This window comes from Thamnophis sirtalis, unplaced genomic scaffold (genome assembly GCF_051295495.1).
Source record: "Thamnophis sirtalis isolate CommonGarterSnake01/CBP01778 unplaced genomic scaffold, rThaSir2_p1.2 scaffold_5, whole genome shotgun sequence".
Lineage (NCBI taxonomy): Eukaryota > Metazoa > Chordata > Lepidosauria > Squamata > Natricidae > Thamnophis > Thamnophis sirtalis.
This window is the reverse complement of record NW_028261385.1, coordinates 103,704,059-103,729,807: the sequence shown is the minus strand read 5'-3', so window position 1 is coordinate 103,729,807 and position 25,749 is coordinate 103,704,059. Positions and strand designations below refer to the sequence as shown.

The following is a 25,749-nucleotide window of genomic DNA, read 5'->3' as shown; positions in this document are numbered from 1 at the left end:
GGTTTGCTGGAGAAGAACATCACACCTGCTTCTCTGTGTGCAAGACACGTAGTGATTTTTTAATTCTCCTGAGTAAAGGTCAGCTCTCATTGCTCAGGCTGCACAGACCATCTAAACAATCACCAATCCAAAGCAGCATTGCTTGTGTAAGTATTTTAAAAGATAAGCATGCAGATGGCACTAATGCCCTGAAAGGAAGAGCAGTGAGGGCTGCTTCTGAATCTGCCAAGGGAGAATAATTGTCAAAAGTGGAATGAGGAAAAGATCAGCATTTTAAGGAACTGATTAAACCATTCCTTTGCCACTTTTTAAGAACCTTTTTGTGCAGTACAGCTTTGGTATATTTTTAATTCCTTCTCACTCTCATTCCCCCTGTCTTGGTTTACCAACTTGCTGGCCAAACAATATAGCAGGAACTTAAAGAGCAGCTTCCTAAGCAGATGCTGGCAGATGCTCAAACGTGTTTCAGCTGTTGATTTCTGCACACTAGACAGGAGCGTGTTTCCTTATGTCTTACCTGGTTGTTTAACAATCTTTGGGAGGCCTTTACATCACGTTGGTTGTTTTTCTCAGTGGCAAGTACACCTAGTTGTATCCCTTGAGTAAATCATTGTTCAAAAAAACCAATTCTGACGCTGGCAAGGAGCCTGGGGTGTTCTCCTGGGAATGTGCTGTAATAAGGGTGGGAGTGGTGGGGGAGGGGAATTGATTGACTATTGGACCGTATTGCCATACTTCAGAGAACAAAGCAAAGGCAGAATGTAGAGACTTGTACAAGGAGATTTAGAAAATCTTTAGAATCTGCATATACTTTCTAGATCAGAGAAAGTTTTCCTTTTTCCCAACATAAACTGGATCACAGCAAAGCCTTTGAGTTGAGCTCAGCCCTTGGTGACTTCATGAGTCCTACAGGAGACTTTGTGTAGGTTTTTTTGGCAACAGTACAGAGGTGACCTGCCTTTACCTTCTCCCTGGATAATTTTGACTTTCCCAGTCTAGCCTACAACCCAGCATTTCATGATTCCCATCTACTGTAAATACTAATTGGGTCTGCCCTTGCTTAGGGTCTTTAGATCATGATCTCTATTCATTCTTTTTGCTACAGGAGGGGGCATGTATAAATAAGGATTATTGTGGATAATGTGGCATCTTGACACCAAGCCTTATTTTGCTTCTTAAGTTTCTGCACTGGTCAGCAGAGGGCAGCAACTGCTGATAAATAAACAAGGGTGTGGTTGGGTAGTGAGGGAAGGGACAAGAAATAATTTGGGCCAAGTCTTCGGGCAAGTATAAACACTGCCCCTGCTTTTCTTTTCCATAGCCACAGTGCTGTTCAGTACGGTATTTCTGCCCCTGGAATGTGTACTTGTTGCTAAAGATCAGAGCAACCGATTAGAAACTAGCATGCTTGTGCAGGGAAATTATATTTTTCAAGCAAATACTTGCAATATTGATTTTCTTGGTAAATGCACACCTATTACTCATCACGTCTTCCCTCCTTCTCCAGGTATGTATGTGTGTACGTGTGTGTATTTGTGGTGCAATGAATGCACTACAGATTGTAATAGCGGGTTTCTGCTTATGATTAGATACTTGTCAGGCCCCCAATGCTTTATGTGGAATTTCAGGTGTCTTTGCATGTGTGTATATAGTACTGCCTCTCTTCACTGTAGAAAAAAGCATACATAACATTATGAAAATAGAATTAGAGTCAAAAGCTTATTTTCACAACTCTTCATTTTGACTCCACCACCACCTAGTGATTAAATTGTGTAATGTTTCTGTATCCACATAACCCAACAACTTCCCACTATAGCATGGTTTGCCGACCTTGGCAACTTCAACACCCAGAATTTCCCAGCCAACAATTGCAATTTTATTTATTTATTTATTTATTTTGCTGCCCACCTCACTATCCAAGGTGACGATGGGCTCTAATACGCAAACTCCCCAGCCCGCATATGCAAATGGTATTATCATAAAGAGGTATATGTGCTACTGGAGGTCAATAAAAAAGAGATGACGGCCACTTCACAAGCATATTTCAGTTATGATCAGTCTGTTTCCTTAGGCCCAGTAAAGCCATAGTCTTCTGTTCCTCAGTTTAGAAAGAAAAGCAAAAAGGAGAAAAATAAATTAGAAAATGCACCCACTTTCGTTGTAGAAATGTATCATTGAATTAAAACAAAAACTACAATTCTCGGTTGAGTTCCCTTGTGGGACACTTTCTTAAATAACTGTGTTTTTTCAACCTATTGTGTTTAATTTTTTATTGGCATCGCGGATTGCATTAGCCATCCTGTTTTGACTAAGTCACACATTGTTTGGTTCACCGTCCTAAAGGCTGTGTCTTAAATCATGGTAAATAAATCACTAAATGACAGTGCAAAATGTGACCAGAATCAAAGCCTAAACATGCATTCAAGGAATGCCTTCTGAAACCCTTCAAGAGTATCAAGTAATGGCACACAGCTATATATCAAGTGTTCCTCTTCATGGCTTTTATAGTTTTAAGGAGTATGTTTTCCTACTATCTCCTACAACAGCCAACTGGATGTCCCTGCCTAGGATGCGTCGCCTGTCATATTCTGAGGAAATGCAAAGGCAGCAAAATCAAATAAATAAATACAACTTCAGAAGGCAACATTCAACTTGTGAAAAGTTTCCGATTGGTTTGGTTTCAAATACTCTGCCTCTCTGCCTCGAATTGGAGCATCTCGAACAAGGGGAGAAATCTCTGAGAACTAAAAGGGGTTGAGTCTCAGCATGGCGGCAATTGGTTCATATGTTAATGTTTTATTATGCGATGGTCAGTGCAACCGTGTCTTCTAGACTTGCTTTTCATTATTGCTCTGGGAGAAAGAGAAGGGAAACAACTGGATCACTTACTCATTACTTTGGATATTTCACATTGTGAACCAAATGTGACCCAAGAGAAAAACCAACACTTATTAACAATCAAAGGATGGGTTTACAGAACTCCTTGTCTTGCTGGGAGGTTTCTGGGAAAACTGTATCAATTATACAACATTAATTTTAAAAAAATACTTGGCTTCTAAAATTGATACAAATCACACAGGTCCACTTTTTTTAATATAGAATTTGGGTCATTTTAGTGCAGAATATCTATTGTCCAGATGCAGCAAATATCCACACAGAAATATCTTTCTAAATCTGCTCTCATATTTGGAGGTTTTGGTCTGCTTTTTAAAAAAATTTCTCCAGAAGTGAAGCCTTGGTTCATGAACATCTTCGTTCTTCTGCAACTCTGAAATTTAAAGGATGAATTGAAAATGGCAATTCAAGTTTAATAGGTATTAATGCCAAGAGAATCTATGAGGATGCTCAAACATGATCTGACAGTTATCCTATGTTGGATTAAGACCATAATTCTTTTTGTCATTTATTCAGTGAAACATTTTTGGTAGGCTGCAGCAAAACCCCTATGGCTTGTTGATGGTATTCATGAAATTAAATGTTCAGTGGTTACCAGCAATATCATTCAAATTATTTATTTCTGGTCCCAAGAAACTTGAGTGGGAATCAAGCCAAGATAATTTGTGTTTGCAATCATGGAATTAATTTGAAGATGGATAGAAGGAAGGGAATGAATGTTGAGTGTCTTGATCTTGATTGATTAAAGCAGGGGGTTGACTAGAACATTTCCAAAGTCCTTTCCAAATCTGTTATTCTGATTCCCTAGGCTCAGGGGAACCATGCATCTTCTGGCCATTGAGGAAAAGATCAGTAACAGCTCCTTTTTAGCCTGAGTCTGTGAACCCCCTTCCCTATTTATGACATTTTATGGCTGTCCAGCTAGAAGCAAGGGGATATGATCCGGGTGGGGAGTGGGGAGTAGTTCCAATTCATTTTGAGTTTTATATTCAGATCAGATAACAGCTGATCAAAGAATTACAAGGTTATACAAGTAACCTTCTCTCCAAGTATGGCAACCAAATTAGCTTATCAGTTCTTATGAAATCTTCCTTTCTCTTTCTCTCCCTCTCTCTTTTCTGGCTTTCCACTTTTCAAAGTCTAGGAATCCAAATGCTCATGTTCAACGTCATCACACCCTTTAATTATTGGCAGTGGCAATATTTTGAAACTCTGCAAAGTCTTGGAGTTCTTGGAATCTTGCAAATCTCGGAATTCTTTCCCAAGGCAACAATACACACACATGAACACACACATGCACACACACACACACACACATGTTTCTTAGATATGGCTTCATTTCTGTTATCATGTACTGACCAACAGTTCCAATTTAGCCACGACTGAGTCATTTTTTTCAAGATGCAGATCTGATGCAGAAGCATGTCTTGATCAATCCTAAAACTACAGCCATCTTCTCTTTGCTATGGTGAGATACACAGACACCCTTTTAAAAGAAAAACAAAACAAAACTTAGTTTTCCCTTTTAAATCACAATACAAAGAGGAAAATCAGCCATTTGGTTTGAATGGCCCATGCAGTTGATTCCCCCTCCCTCCCTCCCTCCCTCCCTCCCTCTCTCTCTCTTTCCCTCTCTCTCTCTCTCTCCCCTCTCTCTGAAACATTGGGGGAAATGATTGGCTGAGAAATGGTTTGCCCTGCAGGACAGTGGGAGTGGCCATGACATAAGAGCCAAGGCAGCTCTGAGTTCTAATCCTTTTAGGCATGAAAGCCGGATGGGTAGCTTTGACTCAGTCACTCTCTCTCAGCCCAGTGCACCTCACAGGATTGTTGTGGAGAAAATAGGAGGGGGAAGCGCAGGTAGCCCTCACCTCACCACCACAATTGAGCCCAAAATTTGTATTTTTAAGTGAGACATTTGTTAAGTGAAATTTGCCCTATTTTACGACATTTCTTGCCACAGTTGTTAAGTGAATCGCTAGATAACCTGGCTGTTAAGTGAATCTGGCTTCTCCATTGAATTTGTTTGTCAGACGGTCGTAAAAGGATCCTATGACTCTGGAACGCTGCAACGGTCATAAGTATGAACCAAGCGTCTGAATTTTGATCCCATAATCATGGGGATGCTGCAAAGGTTGTAACTGTGGAAAATGGTCATAAGTCCCATTTTTCTGTGCTGTTGTAACTTTGAATGGTCAATAAGTGAACTGTTGGAAGTCGAGGACTATCTGCATTAGTATGTTCACTGCCTTGATTATTTATAAAAATAATAAATAGAATAGAATTGAATTGAATTGAATAGAATAGAATAGAATAGAATAGAATAGAATAGAATAGAATAGAATTGAATTGAATTGAATTGAATTGAATTGAATTCTTTATTGGCCAAGTGTGACTGGACATACAAAGAATTTGTCTTTGGTGCAAATGCTCTCAGTGTACATAAAAGAAAAATAAAATAGAATACATTCATCAAGAATCATAAGATAGAACACTTAGTTATAGTCAAAAGTTACTACCGTATATACTCGAGTATAGGCCGACCCAAATATAAGCCGAGGCACCTAATTTTACCACAAAAAACTGGAAAAGTTATTGACTCGAGTATAAGCCTAGGGTGGGAAATGCAGCAGCTACTGATAAATTTCAAAAATAAAAATAGATACCAATAATGCCATTGCCCATTGAATAACATATACAGCCTGCCTGTGCCCATTAAATATACAGTAGCCATTGTAAAAATTTGCTCTGCATAACAAATTATTATCACACAATACCGGTGTATTCAATGAAATACTTCACTCACCTCATGATACTGATGTCCCGCTGTGATGATGATGTCCCGCCTCCTATGACACACGGCACAGTGATTCCTATCATTGGATCACTGTACCAGAGGAGGTGGGACATCGCTATGTGGCTGCTTGCCATAACAAGGAGGAGGTGGGACATCGTTGCAGAGCGGCAGGAGGGGGAGGAAGGGGAATCGTAAGATAGCCCTGCATTACATTAGAACGTGAGAAGGGGGGATGGTGCGGTGCACACTGCGCGGCAAACTGACACAGAGGGAGGGGAAACTCACAGGGGCGCTGGGCCATTCACGAGCGTCACCCAGCGGCATGGCCCCGCCCCTTTTTCTCCTCCATTTCGGGCAAATTTTTCACTGACTCGAGTATAAGCCGAGGCGGCTTTTTTCAGCCCAAAAAGTGGGCTGAAAAACTAGGCTTATACTTGAGTATATACAGTAATAAGCAATCAAATTATACTAGGAAGCAAATAAAACAATATTGTTTTACAATATAAATTGCAAAGATACAAGCAACATGTTTATAGTCATAAGTGGGAAGAGAGAGATACTAGGAAGGAAGAGAAGAATAATAGTAATGCAGTCTTAGTAAATTATTTGATAGTGTGGTGGGAATTAGTTGTTAAGCAGAGTGATGGCATTTGGGTCCTTGTCCTTATGTCTAGTTGTTCTGGTGTGCAGTGCCCTATAGCTTCATTTTGAGGGTAGAAGTTGAAACACTTTATATCCAGGATGCGAGGGGTCTGTAAATATTTTCACAGCCCTCTTTTTGACTCATGCAGTGTACAAGTCCTCAATGGAAGGCAGATTGGTAGCAATTGTTTTTTTCTGTAGTTCTAATTATCCGTTGAACTCTGTGTCTGTCTTGTTTGGTTGCAGAGCCAAACCAGACAGTTATAGAGGTGCAGATGACAGACTCAATAATTCCTCTGTAGAAGAGAATCAGCAGCTCTTTGGGCAGTTTGAACTTAAATAAATAAATTTAAATTAAATTAAAAGTATAAATAAACAAAAGGCATGAATGAGTGGAACTTGCAACATAGGTTTTTCACATTGTGTTTTAGAGAACTTGAAGGGATTCCAGAGATTAAGACCATAGATAGATATAGATGTACAGATAGATGTAGATGATTATAGATAGATGGATGATAGGTAGATGATAGATGACAGATGATAGATGATAAGTAGGTAGGTAGGTAGGTAGGTAGGTAGGTAGGTAGGTCGGTCGGTCGATCGATCGATAGATAGATAAGAAAGAAAGAAGGGAGAGAGGGGGAGAGAGAGAGAGAAGGAAGGAAGGAAGGAAGGAAGGAAGGAAGGAAGGAAGGAAGGAAGGAAGGAAGGAAGGAAGGAGAGAAGAAGAAAGTTAACTTGGAACACAACCAATTTTCTATTGTTAGAATTTTGCCTCTTGACTGGGGACTTTTTTTTTAACTAGCTTTCTCTATTACCTGGAAATATTTGAAAACTCTTGCTGTAGAGTATGGTGGGGTAGTTATAAGCAAAAAATTCCCTGAGTGGGTCTCTTGAAACCAGCAATTAAAAAAAAATTAAATCAGTATTCCATTTTATGTAATTGATGGATAAAGCCTGCTTACATAAGACTCATTTATTATTTATTCTTGTACTGGGCAAGAAATAGATATACCATTTTCTTTTAATATTAAACTGTATGTCAACTGAAACGACTATAGAACCTTTACGACATCATATGTAAAATAAAATTTTCATGAGATGAGCTGAATCCAATAAATCACAAAAATATATTTAAGAGCTTGCTGGTTTCTATATATTGTAATTTGTGAAATCTCTCCAAATCAGTTATTCTTATTCATCAAAGTCAGGAAAAATCAAAAGAAAATGTTTTCTTGCCTTTAAAACAGCTTCTCTGCAATGTTATTTATTTATTTATTTATTCGTTATCTATCTATCTATCTATCTATCTATCTATCTCTCTATCTATCTATCTATCTATTTATTTATTTTGTCAAGCATGTGTAAGATAACAGATATAAGCATAAACATGATTATGAATGCAGAAATGATACGAATAAGTGGGGACAGTGAGATGGGGACGGTAAGTACCTCCTCCTTCCTCTCCCTCCATTGTAATTCTGTCTTTTCCTTTAAAAGACAGTGGGTTAAGAAAGAGAGGGGGTGGGAGAGAAAGAATTGATCCTCATGTTTCTTACAGAGTTGTAGATCTTTTTTTTTTTTATAGTAGAAATCTTTTTATTTCCATTTCATTCTATACAATCACATGTTTACTGTGCAACCGAGACATATAACATTGAGTAATAAACACAGCCCTCGCTTTTATAGAGAATGCCCCCTACAATACAAACCCAATATACCGCCTTAGCCCACCATACACCCTCTTTCATCCCCCTCCAACTTTCATTCTTCCTTCTCTCATACCCCTCTACACCTACTTCCCCTCCCCCTCTATCTAACCCTAACCCTATCACTCCCTCTCTTAATCCATTCCCTCCCTTCCTTCTCCTCCTCCTCTCTCTCACTCTCTCTGCTCTCCTTCTTCTTTCATTCAGCTCCTCCCTTCGGTATCTCTTACTTTCCGATATATTCAGTTTGTTCTGTTTTAACACTAACATTAATAAAAACCACAGTATACAAGTGCAATCATGCTTTAGAATTTAACACATATTATATTTCCCCCCTCCCCCCCTCCCCCTAGATCCCCGCCTCCCTTCCCTCCCCCCGACTTCCCAGAGCCCATACATGGTATAACTTTTTGACAATCACAGTCTAAAATATCTCTACATTGAACTCAGCTTCTTGCTGTTACCCAAATTTTTAACAATTTACGTTATTACTAATTTTAAGCATAAGCTATCTGGAATTTCCTAGTCCCATATTTGCTTTGTATATAATCAATCCATTTTTTCCAGTCTCGTTTATACTTCTCATTTGAATGTTCTTTAAGATATGCTGAAATTTTTGCCATTTCGGCTAAGTTTGTAACCTTTAAAGTCCATTCTTGAATTGTAGGCAGGTCTTTCTTCTTCCAGTATTGCGCCACCAAGAGTCTTGCTGCCGTTATTAAGTACAGAACCAAATTAATCTCTACTGCTACGAAGTCAGTACATATACCTAGTAAAAACAGTTTGGGAGTGAATTTTATCCTTTTTTTGAAGATATTTTGCAGGATCCACCAAATTTTTATCCAAAATGCCTTAACATTACGACATGTCCACCATATATGAAAATATGTAGCATCGAAAGAACCACATCTCCAACATTTAGGCTGAACATTTGAATACATAGAAGCAAGCTTTTTGGGATCTAAGTGCCATCTATAAAACATCTTATAAAAATTTTCTCTCAAATTTTGTGCTTGTGTAAATTTTACATTTCTTACCCATATTTTTTCCCATGTGTCCAGCATTATAGGTTCTTCAATATTCTGAGCCTATTTTATCATACAATCTTTAACCATTTCAGTTTCTGAGTCCATCAGTACTAATACATTATATATCCTCTTTATGTGCATTAAACTTTGATCTCTTATTTGTTTAAACAAGTTATCCTCAGCTATTACAAAACCTATTTTTTGGTCTATTTTCCACCTGGCCTGTAATTGGCCATACTGAAACCACGTTTGAACTACCTTCTCTTTTTTAAGTACCTCTAAAGATTTTAATTGCAGCACCCCTCTTTCTGTATTAAGAAGTTGTCTATAAGTGGTTCTATCGTGTTTTTGTTCTATATTTATATTTTCAATTGCATGTCTAGGAATTGCCCACATGGGCAACTTGTCATTTAGTTTATGTTGATATTTTTTCCAAACCCGCAATAAGGCATTTCTTAAAATATGATTTTTGAAATTCTTATCCAGTTTTTTGTTGAATAACAAGTAAGCATGCCAACCATATACCAAATCATGTCCCTCAATATTCAATATTCTGTCATTGGTTAAATGGATCCAATCACTAATTGCAGATAAAGCCACTGCATCATAATATAATTTTAAATTTGGTAATTTCAATCCTCCTCTTTCACGTACATCTTGCATTATTTTCATCTTAACCCTCGGCTTCTTTCCTGCCCATACAAATTTGTTGATACCCTTCTGCCATTCTAGAAGGTTCGCATCTCTTTTAAGTATTGGTAACATTTGAAACAAAAATAAAAATTTTGGTAAAATATTCATTTTCACTGCCGCTATCCTTCCCAACAAAGATAAATGCAGTTTCTCCCACCTTTTCATCTCCATTTGTATACTATGCCAGAGTGGTTCATAATTATGCTTGTATAATTTCCCATTTGAAGTTAAAATATTAACTCCAAGATATTTGACTTTTTTAACAACCTCACATCCTAACATCACTCCCAATTCTTCCTTCTGTTTGGTATTCATATTCATTGCTAATATTTTGGTTTTTCCTAAATTAATTTTAAATCCAGAGACTTGACCATATTGATTAATCGTATTCATTAAAACCTTGCTGGATTCCTGCGGTTGTTTCAATATTATAACCAAGTCGTCCGCAAAAGCGCGGACTCTGTATTCTTGCTGTCTGATCTTAATCCCTTTTAAAGCATCCAAAGCCCGTATCTTGTTCAGCAATACTTCCAAAGTTATAATAAACAATAGTGGGGACAAAGGACAACCCTGTCTTGTACCTTTTTCTATTTGAAAGGAATCTGTTAAACTTCCATTAACTATAATTTGGGCTTTTTGCTGCTGATATATTGCACCAATTGACCTTAAAAAGCCATCTCCTATCTGCATTTTTTGCAATATCTTCAACAAGAATTGCCAATTGACTCGATCAAAGGCTTTCTCAGCGTCCAAAAATATGAATGCGGCAGGGATTTGATTATTCTTTCCCAAGTATTCTAATGCATTAGTAATTAACCTGACATTGCTCTTCATCTGTCTACCCTGTATAAAACCTGTTTGGTCAGTATGTATCAGTTGTTGAATAACCACCATTAACCTGTTTGCTAATATTTTGGTAAAAATTTTATAATCTACATTAAGTAGTGAAATAGGTCTATAATTTTTCGGCTGAGTAAGATCTTGGTCTTCTTTGGGTATCAACGATATAAACGCTGTCTTCCATGAGGGGGGCACTTTACCTTCCGATTGAATTTTATTAAATAATTCTCTAAGAGGTTCTACCATTTCTAACTGTAAGTTTTTATAATAAACGGCTGTTAAGCCATCTGTACCTGGTGCTTTCCCTAGCTTTAATTGTTTGATTACCCGCAGGATTTCCCCAGAGGTTATTGGTTGGTTCAACCTATACCTATGTTCTTCGCTAACTAGGGGGATTTTCTCTTTATCTAAGTATTTATTTATATCTAAGTCCCTAATTTTGTCCCCTTTATACAACTCTGTAAAAAATTCTCGAAATCCCTTTTGGATCTCTTCCTGCTGAAACACTTCCTTCCCTCTGTAACACAATTTGGATACATTTCGAATTTTCCTTTTTTTCCTGATCTGATAAGCCAACCATCTACCGGGTTTATTTGCATTACAGAAAGTATTATGTTTAGCATATAATAAACTGGTGGCTACCTGGTCAGAAATCAGCATATCAAATTGAGATTTTAGTATGGAAATTGCTTCTTTAGTCTTTGTATCACCTGGGTTCAATATTAATTCCTGCTCTTTCCCTTTAATTTCCTCTTCCAATTCTTTACGTTTTTGCCCTTGTTTATGTCTATGTATTTTATTTATATTTATCAATACTCCTCTCATATAGGCTTTGCTTGCATCCCATACATATTCCATAGGTGTACCCTTATTCATGTTAAAAACAAAGTATTCAGATAACAATTTTTTACAATCATTAACATACTTTTCATATCTGAATAAATTTTCATTCAGCCTCCAGGACCTTGTAGCCTGAACTACCCTTCCCAGCTCCATCCAAACTGGGTTATGATCCGAAAGGGCTCTGGCCGTAATCTTTGTCTTCTTCACCCTAGAAAGTAAATCATTAGTAATTAATATAAAGTCGATCCTTGAAAAAGATTGATGTCTGTCGGAGAAGAAGGTAAAGTCATATTCTTCTGCATGCCTTTCACGCCAAACGTCTCGCAGTTCGAAGTCGTCTATCATGTCAAAAAAGGATTTGGGTAGTTTGGCTCGGAATTTAGTATTCGGGCGAGATGTCTTCTTATCTCTTTTGGTGTCAATCACGCCATTCCAATCACCCAGAGTTGTAGATCTGATGTTTCCAAACTTGGCAACTTTAAGGACTTCAACTCCCAGAATTCTTCAGCCAGCCTTTCTCCTTTAAAAGGCAGGAGGTAAAAAGAAAGAGAAAGACCATTTGGGTTTCTTGCAGAGGTCTAGACCAGGGGTCTCCAAACTTGGCAACTTTGAAACTTGCGGACTTTAACTCCCAGAATTCCCCAGCCAACATGCTCCAGAGCTGGGGTGTAAAACTCAAGGCCCGGGGATTGGATCCGGCCTGCGGGACGCTTATATCTGCGCTGTGGGGCCGCTCTAGAAACAGCAAAAGACTGGCCCACAGTGCCTCTGCAACACGTGAGGTGTTGCCCTGTCAGCTGGCCAGCACACATGTGCGCACTGGCCAGCTAAGTTCAGTCTCTTTTAAAGCCATTTTTCGCCCTCCCCAGGCTCCAGAGGCTTTATAGGAGCCTGGGGAGCCTGGGGAGGGCAAAAACACCCCCCCGTGCCCCACCAGAGGCCCTCCGGAGGCTTCAGGAGCTTCCCTGAAGCCTACAGAGTGCAAAAAACAGCCCTATACCAGTGATAACGAACCTTTTTTGGCTCGCTTGCCATAAGAGGGGGGAGCGCATGGGGGTCATGCGCAACTGTGACACACCCATAATGTAATGTGGGACCCCCCCAGTGCACATGCACACATGACTGAGTGTTGCGTCCTCCTGACGCAGCCGACGGGTGGGGCCGGAGCCACAGGCTCCTGATTGGCCCCGGTGTGCCTGCCAGCTGGTGGGAAAATCACTGGCCGCCAATTGGCCAGCCGCCTGACAGCCGTCATATATAAAGAGCTGTCAGGCGGGAGAGCGCTGTCCGAGTTCTGAAGTTCCTGTTGTGCTGTTAATAAACCTGTTCCTGTTGTGCTGTAAATAAACCTGTTATATTTTACCTCATGCCTCGTACTTAATACTGATCACTTCCGGTTTGCTCGGAGGGTCATTTTTAGTCCTCTGGAGCCTTCATAGAAGCCTCCTGAAGGCCCCTGAAGTCTCTGGAGGGCTTAAACTGGCCCTACGAGCAAACCAGAAGTCTGTTCCCGAACTTCCAGTTTGCCCATAGGGCCAGTTTTTTGCACTCCGGAGGCTTCAGGGAAGCTCTTGAAGCCTCCGGAGGGCTTCCGAAGGGACGGGGGAGCTGTTTTCACCCTCCCCAGGCACCTATAAAGCCTCTGGAGCCTGGGGAGGGTGGAAAATGACTTTTAAAAAGGCTTAACTCAGTTGGCCAGCGTGCGCATGCACACTAGCCAGCTGACAGGGCAACGCCTCACATGCCCTGACAAAAGCTCCACATGCCACTTGTGGCACATGTGCCATAGGTTCGTCATCCCAACTCTATACTGTTTTGTGTTTGGCAGATGGTGCATCAAACTGGGGCATGTAAGGGGCATGTGTGAGGAAGGCACTCCATGGCAATGCTTCCACTGTTGTCTCATGACCCCACTTGTCCAAAAGAATATTTTATTCCACTGTCTTCTTGTCAGCATTCTATAGAAATGTAAACCCAAGCAACCATGTCGTGAAACTATATAGAGGTCCTCATTTCTGCAGAGACCAGCAGATTTATAAAACTATCCAGGAATATTTGCTTTCTGTAAATCACATAACTTTTCAATGTCCCACCATAGATTCCTAATTAAAGAGGCATATAAGAGAAAATGGGGAAGTTGTGCCTTCAAGTCAATCTTGACTCCTAGTAACGGCCTGGAATAGACTGATGTTTTCTTGGCAAATGTTCAGGAGTAGTTTGCGATTCTCTGCTTCCTGGGCTTAGAAAGAAGGACTGGCCCAAGGTCACCCAGCTGCTTTCATATCAAAACTAGGACTAGAACTCACAGTTTCTAGTTTTGTACCTTAAACCATTGCACCCAGGGGTGGAATTCAACCGGTTCGGACTGGTTCAGGCAAACCGGTAGCTCCTATGATCAGCTGGGGAGCGAACTGGTTCCCTCCAACAATCAGGTGGGGCCTGCCTGCCCCTGCACTTACCTATATGCTCTCAGCTAATTCAAGTGGCAGAGTGGATTGCTGCACCGGCAAGATCCCACCGACTGCACCCAACTTACTGTAGATATCATAATGTGTTAGACAGTTTTAAGAAAATGTAAAAAGTTTGAAGTATATTGAAGCATTAGTGAACTTGACCAGTTCACACAACCTAATGGCTCTCTGCAGAATGACTGTTTCAGCATTGGTTGACTGGTCGATTGATCTGCGGTATAATTTGCCATTTGTTGTGAATGAAAGCCTCAAAGTAAAGCTATAGGAAATATGAATGAGGAGGCAACACAGCTAAGTATTATCCCAAAAGGAATTACTACAAAGTTCCTGTTATTTTAAAAAATGCTTTTCATTGTGTTGCAGAAAATGACAGACTTTAGACTTATCAGGATATTTGGCTGCCAGGTTCAGAAAGCTAGCACATGGCTAACATTGCAAATTCTGAACAACCTTCATTATCAAAGCACGTGTTCTTATACATTCTCAAAAGCAGCGCAACACAGAAATACTTAACTCATTTCTTATTGGTTATTTTAGGGGAAAAGCCTTATAAGTAGATGGGGATCTTACTTCTCCTTTTGTTACAGGTACGGACTACGTGTCATTAACGAACTTTATTTGAACCTTGTTGTTTGGACTTTTGATATAGGGACGTTGGCTAGAACATCTGGTGGTTAGAGGCTGATGACATTTTCCTGTCCCTTTAAGCAAGCTTCTAACTGTCCCTTTTATGCCACGTCTTCATTCTTATATTTTTAATCCATATTTTATTCTACTTTATCTGAGTACAAGCTGCAACTGTTGGGGTAACAAACTTACCTGCATAATCTTGGGGAAGGTTGATTTAGGAGCCACTTTCTTGATAGCCCTTCAGTATGGCTTGCGGATGGTGGAAACATTGCAGACTGATTGAAAAAATATCCCTGATTCAGGTTTCATCTTTGAGAATTGTGTGGCTTGGGATCTCAGCAATACCCCTGGAAGGTTTGGCAATCCTCCAATGGGTTTTGTTTTTTTTTTACAAAAGAAATGAACTGGTGGGAAATGTGATGGTCCTGGCTGTGTATGCCATCGAGCACATCTGCAGCTGAATATGAGGCAAAGGCTCCTTCCTTTGATCTGCATACTTTTCTGGTAAATCTCTGTTATCATTTGGGGAGGGGGGAAGAGCCAAAAGAAAAGAACTTTTCAAAGGAAACATTTCATTTTGTAATGAACCAGTCAGGAGGTCTTCCAACCTGCTGTAGCTTGCTGGATAATCATGTCTTGCAAACTTGAAAGGAACCTAAATATCTGAGATAGAATTGGTATTTCATAACTCCCTCACTAATGAGGCACAAAATGTAGAAAGGAGATCTAAATATGCAATCTGGAACCTGAAAGAATAAATTAGCAGATACATTCAAGTATTCCGTTTATAAACAACATGCCCTGATTTTGTGTGAATTATATATCCCTATTTGAGAAGTTAAAATAAATTTGCTTAGGTGGGAAACTTTGATTCACAGGATCTTGCCATAATAAAACCACCAAAGATAGACAAAGAATTCTTTGTAGAATGGGTTGCATTGCAGCTGCTCAGCAGCTGCATCTTGATAGTTATCTGAAATTCTCCAGTTACATATTAAAATGTGGAAATTTATTGCAATATCTTGCTGTTTGTGAAAGAAAACATCCCATTCCATAGAAACAGCCCTAGTGTTTGATCTATTATATAGTGAGATAAATTCTGAGCTATTCATTGGCAAAATGTATTTAATATTTCAGATCCAACAACTGGCTTTATGTGGAGTTCATGTGTTACCAAAAGTTCACAGCAGTGGTGGAATATGACCATAATGCCCCGGTACGGGCATACCGGTGCCTGATGGGAGGACCAGGTACCGTTCCGGTACGGTGCTCCAGAGAGCCCACCCACCCGCTCTCCTTACCTCTATTTGAGCTGACTGGGGCATTTGCGCACGCACACGGGGTGTATGGCGCCTGTGTGATGTGCCGCCGAGCAGCTGGAGCATCACAGGTGGTGGGTATGCATGCGCAGGCTGCACACATGCACGAGGTGGACGCCCGGCCCCGTTGCAGCATACCGGTTGCAAAGGGAGCCAGAACCCACCACTGGTTCACAGACATACCTATCATGTACAGGTAGTCCTCAGTTTACAACCATTCATTTAATGACCGTTCAAAATTATAACACCACTGAAAAAGTGACTTATGATCATTGCAGCATCCCCATGTAATTAAAATACGGGCGCTTGGCAACTAGCATGTTTTTAGGATGGTTGCAGTGTGTCCTTTTTGTGACCTTCTGAAAAGAAAAGTCAATGGGGAAGCCAGATTGAGTTAACAACTATGATACTGACTTAACTGCAGTGATCCACTTAGCAATTGTGACAAATAAGGTCATAAAATGGGACAAAACTCACTTAACAACTGTCTTGCTTAGCAATAAAAACATTGGGCTCAATTTTGGTCATAAGTCAAGGACTACCTGTACATTGAGGAAGTGAGTAAGTAAAAATTTATTTTTGACGTCCATTATCCAAACGGCAAGATATCATTTCCAACTCTGCCTATTTTTAAAAAAATGTTTCCCACATAAGAGTGTATTTAGAAGGTTTTTTTTCAGCATGGTTAAAAATAATACAACAGCTCTTTAAGGGAAGTTCAGTAGAAGAATGTCCAATACCTAGAATATATGTAAAATATATGAGTATTAGAAACAATATTTGTGCAATGGTAGTATGAACTACAATTTTACTGAATCATCATTGGCCACTGATTTAATCCATAATATAATCTGCAATATATAGAAACTTGCCAAGAGTGAAATAAATTTCAAGACTTTGGAGGGACTGTTCAATGCTTCCAGTGAATTTAGACATTAGACATTTCTAAATTAAAACATATTTCTTCATTTGGGTTCAGAGAAGACTTTTTCTAACAATGCCAAATGCTACTTCAAGCACATTATTTTGTTGGCTCCACTTATTGCAATAAGTATTTATGATTCTAGAATTATGCTGGAATGGTATTGACAATGCTATCACACACGGAAGCTGCACTATTGGATAAAGTGAAAAAAATTAATTTTAAAAAGGGGAAAGTCCCAAACTACTGTTATTTGCCAGTATATATTTAAGTACTGCAAAAATGCATGTCAGGCCTGGAAGCCATCTTTTGCATTGGGCCGTCACACTTAATGCTGCGGGAAAATGGGAGGGGGGATTATATGGAGTATGGAAGATATATAGTCTAAATAACATTCCTTTCTCAGAGAGTCAAGAACATCTTGCCCTGCACTTGGAGTGGTGTGACTGGAAGGCATCTCCAGTTGGGACAGTGCCTGATTGGACCATGTAATGCATATGTGGGTGCTAGGCTGGGACTTGAACTTTCATTTGGGTGGATTCGGGTTTTCCCAGATGTGTCAATATGACATCTCTAATAAAATGGATTTTTTGAGGAAACTCAAACCTCAGTGTCTTCTTTCATTAGGGGTGTTACTTGGAACCCTAACAATGCAATGTTTTTACATTGATCTGAATCATCCTGGTAAATGAGAATAATATTCAACTTAACTCACTTCATTTTTGTAACTTTTCTTTTAATTATATAACAACTAGCACAATATTATTTTCCTGAGATTAAAACGAGAAAAAGACATAAAACAGAAAATGCACTTGGCTTAATGATGCTCAGTATCACACAGTGAGATAGAGAAAAAAATGATAGGCTCAACTAAAATATATCCAACTATTTTCCACCATCCTCTATTAAGATAATCTCTTATTTCTGAAACTAAAAAAACACTTGCAACAAAGTGTTTTTAAGCCTTCCAAAATGAAAACCACGGTGTAAGGTTCATATCATGTAGAAAGGTTGCAAAAATTATTACTCTTTGCCAGTTCCTTTCTGCTTACTTTCACCCTAATGGCTGTAACCTGGCAATGAAAAGAAATAATATACAGCAAATGTGTTTTGTATATTTTCATATCACATATACTTTGATCTTTGGTTGGACCAAGCTGGTGTATGCTTGAGTATTGTTCATATCTACTATGGTTCCAAGAATTATGCAGTGTTATTAAAAGAAACGCCAGCCTAAAGATTACTTAATAGTATTTGTTTTCCTATGAAAAGCAGATTTGCAGGCCAGACTTTGGCCTGTGTTCTTGATATTTTCAGCACAAAGTCTGAGTAGCAAAAGATGAGGGAATAATGGATCTCAGAACCACTGAACGATATCTTTCAGAGATCCTGGAGCACCGGGGAACTGCCAGAGGACTGGAAAAGAGCTGATGTAGTTGCCATCTTTAAAAAAGGGAAAAAAATAGATCCAGGAAATTACAGACCTATCAGCCTAACCTCAATACCAGGGAACATTCTGGAAAAGATAATCAAGCAACGAATTAGTGAACACCTAGAAGTAAACAAAGTAATAGCCAAAAGCCAACATCGGTTTGTCAAAAACAGGTCATGCCAGACTAATCTTATTGCATTCTTCAACAAAGTGACAAAATTAGTGGACCAGAGGAATGCTGTCGATATAATTTACTTGGACTTCAGCAAGGCATTTGATAAAGTAGACCATAACCTACTACTAGATAAAGTAGAAGAATGTGGATTAGACAGCATCACCACCAGATGGATTCGTAACTGGCTGACCAACCACACTCAACGTGTAGTCCTCAAAGGAACTGCATCTACATGGAGGGAAGTATGCAGTGGAGTACTCCAAGGCTCTGTTTTAGGCCCAGTACTCTTCAACATCTTCATCAATGATTTGGATAAGGGAATAAATGGGAAACTCATTAAATTTGCAGATGACACCAAGCTGGCAGGAATAGCCAACACTCCAGAAGACAGGCTTAAGATACAGAAGGATCTTGACAAACTTGAACATTGGGCACTATCGAATAAAATGAAATTCAATGGTGAAAAGAGTAAGGTTCTACATTTAGGCAACAAAAATGAAATGCACAGATACAGTATAGGTCCGGGATGGCGAGCATATGGCACACATGCCACAGATGGCACGCGGAGCCATTTGTCAGGGCACATGAGGTGTTGCCCTGTCAGCTGGCCAGCACCCATGTGCGTGCTGGCCAGCTAAGTTCAGCCTTTTTTAAAGCCATTTTTCACTCTCCCCAGGCTCCAGAGGCTTTATGGGAGCCTGGGGAGGGCGAAAAGAGCCTTTCCCCCCCCCCAGAGGCCCTCGGGAGGCTTCAGGAGCTTCCCTGAAGTCTCCAGAGTGCAAAAAACCAGCCCTATGGGCAAACTGGAAGTTCAGGAATGGACTTCCGGTTTCCTCGTAGGATCAGTTTAAGCCCTCCAGAGGCTTTAGGAACCTTGAGGAGGTTTCCCTGAAGCCTCCGGAGGACTAAAAACAGCCCTACGAGCAAACTAGAAGTAAATATAGAAGCAAAAATCCTTCTTTCAAACTGCCTTAAGTTTTCTAGGGGATAAAAAACTGCTATGTCTACAGCTGAAGCAATCTATTCTCTTGTGTTTTATAAAAGAAACAGTCCATTCTACATTCTAAATTTAGGATGAAAAAAATAATATGTGCCCATAAGTTTCTTTTTAAAATTCATTTGCATAACCTCAACTGATCATGAAAATAGTTCAGCAGGAATCTGACTCTTGTTGTCCCTTCTTCCCACACATTTTATTGAGAAAAAAACCACACACACACACACACACACACACAAAAATTCTGTTTAGGATAGCCATATTAGAATAACAGAATAACAGAGTTGGATGGGACCTTGGAGGACTTCTAGTCCTATCCCTTGCTCAAGTAGGAAACCCTATACCCGGGATGGCGAACCTATGGCATGCGTGCCACAGGTGGCCCGCAGAGCCATTTGTCAGGGCACGTGAGGTATTGACTTCCGGTTTGCTTGTAGGGTCATTTTTAGTCCTGCGGAGGCTTCAGGGAAGCCTCCTGAAGGTCCCTGAAGCATCTGGAGGGCCTCCGGATGGGTGTGGGGGCTGTTTTCGCCCTCCCCAGGCTCCTATAAAGCCTCTGGAGCCTGGGGAGGGCGAAAAAAGCATGCAAAAATTGGGAAGATGGCCTCTTATGTGAGCATTATGGGTGCGGCACACCGCAAACAACCCCCCCTATGCTCCCCCCTTATGGCATGCTAGCCAAAAAAGGTTCGCCATCACTGGTATATGTGGTACCTTGCTCAATAGTAGTAACTGTGAGAGGGATCTTGGAGTCCTAGTGGACAACCATTTAAATATGAGCCAGCAATGTGCAGCAGCTGCCAAAAAAGCCAACACAGAGGGATAGAATCAAGATCATGTGAAGTGTTAATACCACTTTATAATGCCTTGGTAAGGCCACACTTGGAATACTGCATTCAGTTTTGGTCGTCATGATGTAAAAAATGTGGAGACTCTAGAAAGAGTACAGAGAAGAGCAACAAAGATGATTAGGGGACTGGAGGCTAAAATATATGAAGAACGGTTGCAGTAACTGGGTATGTCTAGTTTAATGAAAAGCAGGACTAGGGGAGACATGATAGCAGGCTTCCAATATCTCAGGGGTTGCCACAAAGAAGAGGGAGTCACTATTCTCCAAGGCACCCGAGGGTAGAGCAAGAAGCAATGGATTGAAACTGAAAAACAACTTAGAACTGAGGAGACATTTCCTGACAGTTAGAACAATTAATCAGTGGAACAGCTTGCCTCCAGAAGTTGCGAATGCTCCAACACTGGAAGTCTTTAAGAAGATGTTGGATAGCCATTTGTCTGGAATGGTATAGGGTTTACTGCCTAGGCAGGGGGTTGGACTAGAAGACCTCCAAGGTCCCTTCCAACTCTGCTATTGTATTGTATTATATTGTATTGTATTGTATTGTATTGTATTGTATTGTATTGTAATTCACCCAGTCTAAACAAAACAAATCACATTATGGGTTATTGTAATGTTTAAACCAGGTGTCAATCGTGCAAAAAAACCCAATGCATTTTAAAATTAGTATAGTTTCATTGGATTTCTGGAATATAGTTTGTGTTAAAACTATATTTTTTAAAGATCAAGATACAGGCCATACAGCCCAGTTTAGAACTTCTAAAGTAGGGGAATATAAAGTAATCAAGTTCATAAGGAGAATATACAGAGAAAACAATTATATTCCTTTTTTATATCAGTAATTGAGTAAAATGGGGTGACATCACCAGATTTTTGCCGCCCAGTCTAGATCTGAAAGTTAAATACAGCAACTATTCAGAAGCTGGATGCCTTTGAATGTTATATATTGAGATGGATATATGGGCAGTTGCAATCTTTTCTGGCTTGTTGCTGAGAGAATCTAGATATAAAGATCAAGTCTTTTCCCCAGAGCAAGCAGTTATTGCTGTGTTGATCCAAGTTTCACCTTTCCATTGTTTACCAAAATAATATGAAGTCTGTAACCATTCCAGCAACCCATTAACTTACTTCCTGATTTGTTGGGCTTTGTGGGGTTTTTTTTTTACTTGAAAGATTAGTTGTGCAGAGTGGCATGTGGAGAAAAATATTTGACCAGGACTTTGGACCTTGTTGTTCCTGTTAATGGTTCTCCTATATCACAGGGACTGTCCCTGGTCAAGAGCAGGAATACAACAGAAAATACCTCCAGGGCGTGGAGATCTTGGTTGTGGAATTAAAGCCAATCTGGTATGAAGCATTCTGGTGTTGATCAACAATAAGTTGAGTAGAAGATTCTTTAGAGCAGTGGTGAGATTCATTTTTTTTTACTACCAGTTCTTTGGGCGTGGCTTGGTAAGCGTGGCAGGGGAAGAATACTGCAAAATCCCCATTCACACCCCACTCTGGGGCCAGCCAGAGGTGGTATTTGCCAGTTCTCCGAACTACTCAAAATTTCCACTGCCGGTTCTCCAGAATCTGTTAGAACCTGCTGAATTTCACCCCTGGTTTGGAGGTTGGTCAAGATGTTTGATCCACTGTGGAAAAAGAGGAGTTGGTGTGTGAATATGAGCATCTGTACTTATCAAATTCCTCACTAACTCATTCAGTTTAATCACAGGTAGTCCTTGATTTACAACCACAATTGAGTCCAGCATTTCTGTTGTGAGACATTTGTAAATGAGTTGGGCATTCTTGGACATTTTCAATACAGTTAAGTTCATTTCTCCTTGGAGACTGCTTTTGGACTTTGTGCTTGAGGTGGGGGAAAAATGAAACTTTGATTTTTAGGTTTTGCTGATTAGACAAGTTGTTGTAGAAATGGCAAGTTTATATTATTATGTAAAAATAAAAAGTTGTTACTACCTTATTCTACTGTGTCAAAAAGAGTTGGATGTCGATACTTTTCTTTCTTCTCCCTTTTACTCTGTACATTTTCCTCTTCCCCATTTCTTTCCCTATTTTTCCATTATTTTCATTTTTCTTTGCATCTCTCTGTTTTATAAATACATATATACTGAGATATTTCTTGAACATTTTGATTTTAGTAATGTGGAAATGGTTATGTTGCCCTCAGATTATATTTCCAACTATTTGTCCTTTCAAAATTCCTTGCAGTTGTTCACAAAGCTGCTAAAGCCATGTCTACTTGCAGAGGAATTTGATGTAACTCAGAAGAGGTACCATTGGTTGCCTTCAGAAAGGGGGTGAAGAGTGGAAATCAGGCCTCAAACCTTTACCTCAGAAGAGGATGGTTGAAAGAGGAGGCTGTTTCCCCTTGTGTGATATTGGTACATTTGCTTTTCTTTCCATTTTCACAAACAGTAAGCGGAGTTGCCAGGAGCTGATCTTATTCTCTGAAAAGAAGAAGAGAAATGGCTTTTCATCAGTTATGGATGGCTGAATGCAGCTTTGGAGTAACTGGAGCACAGGGCCTGCAGGCTGAAAGAAGTGCTTGTTAACAGTAGGCAAATACTTATGGCCAGTGATAGCTTTTTCTGCAGCAGACGTCCTTGATGGGTTTATGCATGCTGAGAACTCTTCTGCTTAGAAACACACAATGGAATGCCTGCTATTTATAATCCTAAAATAAAACAAGGAAGTTAAGGCAGGGGGAGGTAACAGAATGCTGGCATCCACTTTGGAATGTGGAAGTTTGGGTTTCAGCAATAGCAGGAAGACAAGAATAATTGGGATTTCCTGACAAAGTGCAACCTGGTCGTTTGGTGTGTTTTCAGGAACTCACAGTTTTTTCACTGTGACGACCATGGAATTTCGGAAACATTTCAGTTTGGAGACATCCAGGAACATTTCAATGTGGTACCTCTTGTATTCCCCAATAATAAATAAAATAAATCAATCCCTCCCGCCAATCTACATTTTTTATAACCTGCTTTGTGCAGTTGTTTGTTTGTAGACAATGCTGTGTCCTTAGGAAACCCGCCTGGCTGTAAGGTTGTCATTTTTCGGTATTGAAGATCTTTCTTCTTTTCCTAAGCGCATCCAAGCAAAACAGCAGACAACAGTGGTTGTGAGGAGGAGAGAGATAACTCTGAACATCTAAAACACCCCCACCACCACTCACTTCGCACATAAGGAAAAGAAAGGAAATGGCTCATAAGGCAATAACTTGAAGAAAACCCAAATAACATGGTTGTTTTTTTAATGGAATCTGGTTCTGTGCAAAACACATAGAGATGAATGGCTGCTGTGAAGAGGCTGTGACAAGTCATAAAGTCAACTAGGCCTGGGATTTAGCCGGTTCGGACAGGTTCAGGTGAACCAGTAGTTCTGGTGAGCAGTTGCCCTCCCCTCCACCACTGCTCTTTCCTGTCCTATATTTCCCTGTTTTTTTAGCTCAGCTGATTTGCGATTGCCGCATGTCAGCTGTTTTATTCACTGGCGCTGACATAGAAGGTAAGTTTTTAAGCTTAAAATGGACAGTTTTTGAATGCTGCGCACATGCACAAAGCATGCATTAAGTGCGCGCATGCGTTCACCAAACCAGTTGTTAAACTGGTTGCATCCCATCACTGAAGTCAACCTTCCTCTTAATCCATTGGAGAAGGGAATGCAAGGGCAATGGAAGCTGGTAATGGAGCCAGAGTTCCCAGCAATGGAAAGCAGCACATCCAGAACCTGCAATGTTTCAGCTTTGCAGAGATTCCTTTCTCCTGGTTTGGGTTCCACTACAAATGGACCAGAAAGAAAGTATCTGATGAACGAACATAAAAAAACATGTGCCAGGAGAGAATTGGAAAAGTGATCATGGAGCAAAAAGGCTCAGATTCTACATATAAACTGAAAGGCCTTATCTTGAAGAGCTCTGAAATCTAGGAGGTGTGTCGATAAGGATACAAAGTGAAAATATAACCTGTGTTAATTTCCCAGACTTCTCATAACAAAGACTCAAATTCTTATCAATTGAAAATACTAGAATTATATTCATTTGAAGATCTTTATTACAATTCTATTATTTACTGATGAATATAACCTATTCCACATGTTTCTAGATGAATAACTCTTCTGGGGATAGAATAAGATTGGCTTAGCCTTAAAACCATACATCTTGCAGAAAGAAAATGATGGAGAGTCATCTTCAGAGAGGGTAATTGTACTCTGTCAATAAGGATACACAGGGAACATCTGTCTCCAGAAGAGGTTAAAGACAAAGCTATATCAATGACCCAAACCAAAATACTGTACAGTAGGTATATTGTTTTGCAAAGATCAACAGTAGGTTTCCATATTGGTTCTCCATGCTGTTATCTTGAGTCCATTATTCCATCATCTAACAAAGCAAGACAAAATGTGTTGTGGATGTCTGAGACCATTCGTAGCATTCCTCACACTACTTGAGTCACTACGTGGTTTCTACTCTACACATAGAAATGGCTGAAGGCACCTGCTTTATGCTGTATGTAATGTATCCTTCCATATTCATGTTTATTACAGAGGCTTTCTAGGAGATTATGGCAAGACCTATTTAGGGTGGATATGAGGGCATCTTGCATAGTGAAACAATTTTGAACCAACATTTCCAAAGCCATTTGTACAAGCAAAATGTTGAACTTACAGATCATGCAGCAAGTATTCTGCAGCAAGAAGAAATTGGGGCCTGATTGTTAGGGACATTAAAGGAGGCCATTTTAACTATGTCTTGTCCATCATACATTATTTTGCCTAAAACACAGGCCTGTTGAGTAATAAAAACAGGATACAAACTACATTGTTGGAGTCTCTCGCCTTCCTGCACTGTCTGTTGCCTTTCACACACTCACTTCCTTCCGTTACATAGTATTCCTTTTGTGCGTGGTTTTGAATGGGATACATTAAGACCCTAACAAGGGTCATTTATTAGTAGTTTGGCATCTCTTCACATAAATTAACAGAACAGACAAATAGAGTCTCTCCAGTTGGATTTCTACAGATAAGGTCATCTTCTGGAATGCAACTGAAAGCTTTTGGCTGTTGATTTAAAAGCTAGTCTGGGAATTTAAGAATCAGGTGCCATATTTTTTTTTTAAAAAACCACATGTATGGTTTCTTCTTTTACCATTTTTGTTGACCATTTTTGGAGTTTTTATTATTCTAAGTAATATCATTGGTCTCACGGAAGTGGAAAAAAACTGGCTCTTATCCTTTGGCCAACAGCAATGACAACCACTTTACCTCATCTGGCAAATTCCTGGATATCATAAATTTTAAAATCATATGTTTCTATTGCCTTTTTTATGCAGACAATATAATGCCTTGCATAATCCTCATATAACTGTTCCTCAGGCTCAATAGGTCCTCACTAAATGATTCTCTCCATGTGCTTGAATATGGTGGAATCGCCTACAATAAGCGAGATGGCTTATCCATGTGTTTCTGTGTAGTTCCTCTTAATCTTAATGTCAGGAAGTAA

At 39.7% G+C, this 25,749-nt stretch overlaps 1 long non-coding RNA gene across 1 annotated transcript; it reads left to right on the top strand.

The window, feature by feature from the left end:
* Positions 1–2: 2 nt before the first annotated feature.
* LOC148045514 (uncharacterized) lies at positions 3–23,204 on the top strand. The gene is made up of 2 exons (XR_015696765.1): positions 3–146; positions 22,458–23,204. It is a non-coding gene; the product is annotated as an uncharacterized LOC148045514 (long non-coding RNA).
* Positions 23,205–25,749: the final 2,545 nt, after the last annotated feature.